The 7,648-nt window shown below is 38.4% G+C and overlaps 1 protein-coding gene across 1 annotated transcript in view; it reads right to left on the reverse strand.

Annotated features, from left to right (window-relative positions):
- Positions 1-163, reverse strand: part of SEC63 (SEC63 homolog, protein translocation regulator) — a 40,738-nt gene extending 40,575 nt beyond the window's left edge. The window contains exon 1 of the mRNA XM_017739628.1: positions 43-163. The gene's annotated coding sequence lies outside the window, so the exon portion shown is untranslated. The remainder of the gene's footprint in view (positions 1-42) is intronic.
- Between the last annotated feature and the right edge of the window lie 7,485 nt (positions 164-7,648).

Here is a 7,648-nt window from a genome sequence, read left to right on the forward strand (position 1 = left end):
GAATTGCTTTAATGGAAAGTCGTGCAAATGAAATGTACGTACTTCACTGTCGGAATTATGTTCTGCTGCGGTTTTAGCAGTCGCAAGCGGTACCACAAGCATCTTCCATATACATTCCTTATATTCTTTAATCGAATTTGTTCTATAAAAATAGAGATTGTGATTAACCAAGCTGACAAAATGCAGAACAACAAACGTGCTCACCTCACCCCAAGCAGGCAGTACAAGGTCAGTTGGACGACTAACAGAAGGTCCAGCATTACCAGAGAAGAGAATGCTTTTTATCCATTTAAGTGATGCTGCACATGCATAAACATAAGATGTTGGTCAGACTACTCTCTCTACCTAAAAAGAATCCATTCTATTTTCCATATGCCACATAGTAACCATCACATGTGAAGCCAGCCCTTGCCTGTCTAACATGCACCCGTAAAATTTGCTTCTGCCACTCAACTCCTAAAGTTTCCCATTTCAGTATGTTTTTCCTACATACAGTAGCTGACAAACGAACAAACAAACAAACAGAAACCCACAGGCAAACTGGTGTTTGTATACAAATAAAGAGTACAGCAAGAGCAACAGCTCCTTCCTCAATTCAAAATATGATGCATTTTCTTCCTCTTTGTGACATCTGCTTTTATAAGCTGCCTTTTTTCCCTTTTTCTGCTGAAGGGGAAAAGGAAGGAAGATTTAGATAGCAGCTACTCATAAGCCATGCAGCTCAGTAATACATGCCCTTGGCAAGGGAGTTCTCACGTTAATGACAGTCAACAAGATTTCCTCCCATAGTCCTTTTAGGACAGGAAGGGGCTGGAAGGAAGTTGTATTTATACTGTCAAACTCACCATGATGAGGCATGGAAGCTCTGTTAAGAGAGCTTTATTGTACTTCAGAGCTAATCAGGACCAACTTAGTCTTGGTCAACGAATTCTTTTATACTATGAAAAGTACAATGGAAAGCAAGTAACTTGTACAGAATTTCTCTAAGTACTGAAATTATGTTATAATTAAACTCCTGTTTTAGTAACTTGTCTATCCATAAACTATGCAGTCTGACCTGTAACACTTCTGAAGTGAGGATGCCACTGTAATTACCTTACTTTCAAAAGAATAAGATCACTTGGCCCTTTTCAGACTAAAGGAGAAGGAATCAAGACTACAGAAAATTCATCCAGTGTCAACACACTTAGATATTGCGGGTGAACAAAATTTAAAAGACAATCATGAATTATATAAATACAGGAATTATATTAACAACTTTGATCCAAAGCACATGTCAGTCATATCCTACTAAGTCTTAAATCTCTACTTGGCACTTTTGACCAGGTGATGCCCTCATGGAGTCACAGAATGTTTTGGGTTGGAAGGGACCTTAAATACCATCTAGTTCCAACCACCCGGCTATGGGCAGGGATGCCACCCACTAGACCAGGTTGCTCAGAGCTCCATCCAGCCTGGTGTTGAACTCAACTAAAATAGCAGTTATGATGCACAAAGACATTTTTATTTGGCTGATTTCTAAAAGGTAATAGTGGAAGACAGTGACAACCTCTGTTTAATTATTCTGAAGGTGTTGGAAGGTGGGATATGGTGTTGATCTACTCGAATTTCTAAGCAAGCACACAATTCAGATGAAACACGTAGAATTCAATTAGCAATCACCAAACTCTTTGAGGCCAGAGAAACATGACCATTGTGCTGCACATCAACCATGAGTTCAGATTTAAGGCAGGTTAGATGTGAGCACTGGATGGTATTTCAAACTCTGGCTGATTTGGCAGAAATAGAGTGGGAACTCAGATGACATGTAGCCATCCATGAACTGGTAAAGCAGGTAACTATTAAAGCTTGTACAGACACGGTACCGGAACCAGAAAAGACGTGTATCAGCTTAATTCTGAACTACCTAATTTTATAGAGTATAGCTTCCCCAAAACTTTATATGACATTAAACAGTTTGATGCAATTCCTGTGAAGATTATATTAGTAGTTCCACCACCCCCAAAGAGAGAGAGTGATAATCAAGGATAATTCAATCCCCTGCACCTGATTCAACTCTTGCCACCCTTCAAAATAAGCTTCCAAACTTCTTTCACTGTCTTGGGCAACAGATAAACTGCACAAGTATTTTGCAGCTCTCCTGATCTGCAAAGATTGTTCACAAACCTAAAACACAAAACTTTCTAAACGAAAAAAGGATATGACTAAAATTTGGTTAAGCAATCCCCCACTTAGTTTTACTTTTGTAAGATTTTAGAAAGCAATGTGAAGGAAAAATTCAGCAGACAACAGAAACATTGAAAAAACTCACTCCCTATCGGTAGAATGTAAATTAATTTGGCTTTTTGTCTTTGCTTTTTGTATTTTAAGACAACAATTGTGGGAGATCTGTCTTGGTTCAAAACTGGATCCATCACAACCAGAACCTAATGGTTACTTAAAATTAAATTACAAACTTAAAGCAAAACTAAAGAGACAGAACTAAACAAAGAATAGGTATTTCAAAAAAAACCCCCAACCAAACTTGATGCCATTAAAGACTACACTGACAATTAAGTCATAAGGATGAAAAAGCTTTGCAACAGAAAGAGGGAAGAAAGTGTTCTGAAGGTTTTAAATGGTCACTGGACAACTATGAGCCATACTGCAATGCTTTTATGGAAAGGTTACTGATTATACTTGAATAAATCAGGCATCAGAAGACTCACAGAAGACATGTGTTTAAGCCTAAATCATTTGTTTCAAATACTGTCGGTCAATTCAGTTGTCTGGTGCTGAAGCAAGATGAAACCAGCTCTTCATCAGTTCCACCACACGGACCCAGACCAGCACCTGAGCCTTTTAGTGGTTTTGCTAGGATTTTGCAGTTTTAACAAGCTGCTGTGCCTTGACTTCAAAGACCTATGCCACAATGCCCCACTTCTCAAACCTGCCAACTGTCCTGTCCTCCAAGGACCTGATGACCCTCTCCTTTCCCTAAAAAAAACTCCGTTCCCTACTCCGCATCCTCCCTGCAAGAATTGCCAGTACCTTCTACCTTACCCTACCAAAAGCCTTCCAAAAATGCCCTAGAGGAAGGCACCTTGGAGAAATGAAACATGGTTGAGCAAGATAAACTGAAGAGCTGGCAGAGAGTCAAATAAAAATTGACCACTAAATGTAGTTTACAATAATCTCTGAATTGAGGTTTTGGAACAGCTTTCCAGTATCAGCTGCAGAAGATATGTTTTGTGACTAGTCTGACAATAGCATCAAAAGGAAAAAAAACCAAAACCAACAACCTGAGCCACACAGTATGAGCAAAAATTAAGCCTTTTGAATACTTGGCAAATGGAGTCCTGGAACTGCTATGCTGCACAAGGGGATCTCTTCAGCCAAACACCAAATTAAGGCACGATGCTAAGTAGCCATTGCATTTTTTACACATGCATCTGAACAACTCTGGATCAAATCTAATCACAGTTGATCAAACAATATCAAAGCAAAAGCATCTTATTCATCTCTTTCTGATCCTGGGATGGCAATGGTCTCATTTTACTAACAACCCCAAAAGGAAACAGGGCACTAAAAAGGTGAATGATTGCTTACAGTTATCTCTTCAGAACAGATAAAAAGAATCAAATCCTACCCAAACTGAGGCTGAAGTCCAGACCACTCAAATTATTTGGAGCTATCCTGAGGCACTTCCTCTGTCATATGTCATCATTAACACATGTTAATTTGTGGAATTCAAAAACAGGCAGCTACTTGGAAAAAGGAAGGAGCAATACAGACAGCATAACTCCCAGTTTAGGCAGAAATCCTAAAATGGCAAAACACCATACTAAGAAAGCTATATTCCTACTGTATCTGGGAAAAACAAGCTTCCTGTTTATTTACAAACAAAGCCTGCAACTGCACCAGAGAAAATACTTATCTTGTAAGGAAGACAGTGGTTGCAGGAAAAAGAAAAAAGAAAAAGAGAAGGGAAAAAAGGAGAGAGCAAAATATTAAAAAAAAAAAAAGAAGAAAAAAAAAGAAAAAGAAAGTTATAAAATGAAGAAAAAGTTTAGAAAAAAAAGGAAAGACAAAAAAAAAACAAAAAAAAACCCAAAAAGGCTTGCAAAGGCCAGAATACCAGATAATTCCTGCGCTTAACAAAGGCAGCAACTTATTACTAATGAGCAAGTTGTGAATAAATCATATCTTTTTTGCTTTGTCTGACTAAAGGAGCTTCCTTTTTACACAAGTGGATTTACCATGCCACAGAACTGGCACACTGCCCTGCAATATCCTGCAGACCCTGATCACACTGGAGTAAAATACCTTACATACTGCTCAAGGTAAAGCTTTGCAGTGAAATATGAACTGTTCCTTCTTTGGATTTTAGCTCTGGAATCCATATTCTGTCAGGGGAAAGAGGTTCAGAGTTTTAAAGGGAGACAAGAGTTCTCTTCTTTCTTCTCAGTCCAGATCATGGCTTCCCATTACAGCGTAAGAGTACATCACACAACATCCTTTGATATGGGATTAAAGAGAGACGAGTGTGTGGGGGGTGGGAGGAAATGCTTTTCCTCTAGTCAAAATCACTTCTCATTCGATAAGCAAAATCCTTCACAACAGTGAACCTCTCCTACAGTTTTAGGAATAGGCATTAAAGAGCCTTGGAAAGCAAAGGTGTAATGCACCCGTGGGCTTTTGAGTTAATCTCACTAACACTAACCCACGCATCAAGGTACTGTTAAAGCACCCCTCTCACATGAGGATGTAGACTGCCACTTCATTTCTGTAAATAATTTGGGGAAGCATCCCATGCTTGCCTTATTTCCCTCCACATTGTTCTGGATGCATCCAAAGTTCCTGAGATTCACAAGCAGGTTTTCACCAATGTAATTCTTATTCACAAGGCTTCTGCCAAGTGCCTTTTATAATAATTTAAAAAACGTATGTGAATATCCAGCCAAAACTACATCTTAATATACTTTTCAAGTTTGAGAAATACAACTAGTACTGCTACAAAAGAAAACCTGAGTGTCATCTCTTTCATGACTTTGTCAGAGGCCTTACAGAAGTTTAGGGAGATGATACAGGTTGCTCTTCCCTTTTTGACTGTTGCAGTCACTTCTTTGGTACTCCAGGCAACAACACAGGTATGAGTAGAGAATGTTTAAGTAAACAATCAACTTCTCTTGATCAGAACTTATGCATGCCTCTTGAATATCCAGTTCGTTAAGCCAGAGGTGTCTGCTTTTTCTGCGCAGGTAACACAGACCACACAGTTCTCAGGTAAAACAGAACAACCTAACAGGTTGCAAAGGGTGGAAAAGACCTCGGGAGATCACCTAATCCAACCCTGCTGCTAAGAAGAGGGTCAACAAAGCAGCTCAAGGTATGGCTGTAGGCCTTTCGAGTAGCTTCAAAGACAGAGCTCACTGAGCCACCTATTCTACAGTTTGATCATCCTCATGGGGCAAAAATTTCTCATATCTGTCTCAACCTCTGTTCATTTACCAATCACATAATGGGTGAGGACACAGGACACACAAACAGAGAAGGAAGCTAATTACAGGTTGGATTTGCTGTTTCCAGAGATTACATTCAACCTGTGTCTACAACTCAGCCATGCCCGGCTTACGTTTGGTTTTGAAGTTCACCCATCTTACATACTTGTTTCCAAAGAAACAGGAGGATACACCAAATCTTTAGGAAGGCTGGACAAACGATCCCTACCTAGACCTAATCTTTTTGTTTCAGGTTCTGGAGGTTCCAAAAAGTGCTTAAAAAAAACCCCAAAAAACCCTAAAGGGAGATAATTTTTCATCTGTCTGAGAAAAGATAAAAGATTACACATTTATTGTTATTGGAGACAGGCAATTCTTGAAGAGAGAGAACGGAAAGAGGCACAGCTGCAGCTATACTAAAAAGTTTTAATCTCCAGAGTCTTGTTTCAGCTGCAACAAACAAAGGTCAGTTTTAGGGAAAAAATTACCACAAATAAGACTACTGGCATCAGTACTTCTATCTAAAGCATATAAAAGTTTTAAAGTATCAGTATCATTTTTGGCTATTAGGATAGCCAAAAGCAAATGAAAAGCCAATATCCAGAATACATGGAAGCCACCAGTTTCCCATCATTCTACCTCAAACAGCAGGAAAGAACAGAAACACATCCTAGCCTCCTGTGTTCTTTCTATCTTCAGGCTACTAAGAAAAGCAAAGTCACATAGTCTAAAATACAGCTCCAGTGGACCCTGACAGAAAACGAAACAGGAGGAGGTGCACATGAAACACTCTGCCCACCAGCTGCAGACAATTCATCTAAAGGAGAATGGTTTTGCAAGAAAATTGCTTATTTCAGCAAAGAACACAGAGCAACATAGTTCTGCAGCCCTAGGAAATGCCAAGATCACTTTAAAAACAGACTTTCACAAAACTCATTTGTAGTGCGTCATCCTCTCTCCACACCTGAATGGAAAACTCGTACCTGTGGAAAGCATCAAGAGATGCAAGTAATACACACATCATGCAAGTCTTGAATAAAGGTTACAGCCCAGGGGTACCATGGCTCTAAGCATTAAATCTGATCCATTAAAACTGAGGGCAACAGGCTCAGTCAAAACACTCTCAAGAGTTTCCAGGTTTGCTGGGTTTTATTCAGGGCTCTACAGTTTTAATCCTCTAAACTGCACACTAAGTAGGCTCCTATTTACTTTCAACAGTTACGGGCATGCATACATATATTATATATATACATATGCAAAATCTGAACTCCTGGGCTTTTTTCTACTCCAACAATAACAGAAATTAAGTAATGTATGAACAATTTATTTATTGAGGTCTTGAACTGAGGTTCTCTGAACAAATTTACTTAAGCACTGAACCATTTCTTGTATAACAGATGAAGTAGGAAAAGGCTACCCTACTGCTTCGCTAGGCCATCTTTGCTTAACTCTATTGACATTTTCCTTGATAATTATTATAAAATAAGACTCCACATGGATATAGTATGTTATCTGAGAATAATTTTAAAAATCACAGGATTAGGAAAAAACCCATACACTTACCTTCAAAAAAAGCCACTGACAAACACTGATAACTATGTTTTAAAAGCAGGAACCCATCTTTACCAGCAACTAAGTGGCAGGATTCAAACTTGCAGAAGACTCACAGTCAGCAACTCCTCTGAAATACTAAGCAATTTCAAACCTTATTATAATAGGATTGACTTCTACTGTAAAACCCCAAATTAAGAGGCATGAAGCAAATTAAATTGATTTTAGAGTGTTCTAAAACACAGTTGCTTAAATCCAAAAGTCTTCAAATAACCACTAGTGTTTCCATTAGGATTACTTTTAAAAAAAAATAAATTAAAAATGGAAAGCATGTTTCAGGACTTCGAATGGACCATAGCAGTGAAGAATTAAATGATCTGATAGACACTTTCTAACTTTAATGGCTATTATTATAAGAAGTCTCCTCATTACCCTCATTATTTATCTATAAAGAGGTCCTGTCCAAGTTACCCTCTTCACTAAAACATTTATAGCTGAATAATCTCACCCCAGTTGTCTTCAAAGAGATTTTTTTCTGGCTAGTAAATATTCATAGAAATAAGCAAAAAAAAATCATGTGTTTTGAGTAACATGTTAAGTATTAAAACCCCAAGCAG

Source organism: Corvus brachyrhynchos, unplaced genomic scaffold (assembly GCF_000691975.1).
Source record: "Corvus brachyrhynchos isolate BGI_N302 unplaced genomic scaffold, ASM69197v1 scaffold14, whole genome shotgun sequence".
Classification (NCBI taxonomy): Eukaryota; Metazoa; Chordata; class Aves; order Passeriformes; family Corvidae; genus Corvus; species Corvus brachyrhynchos.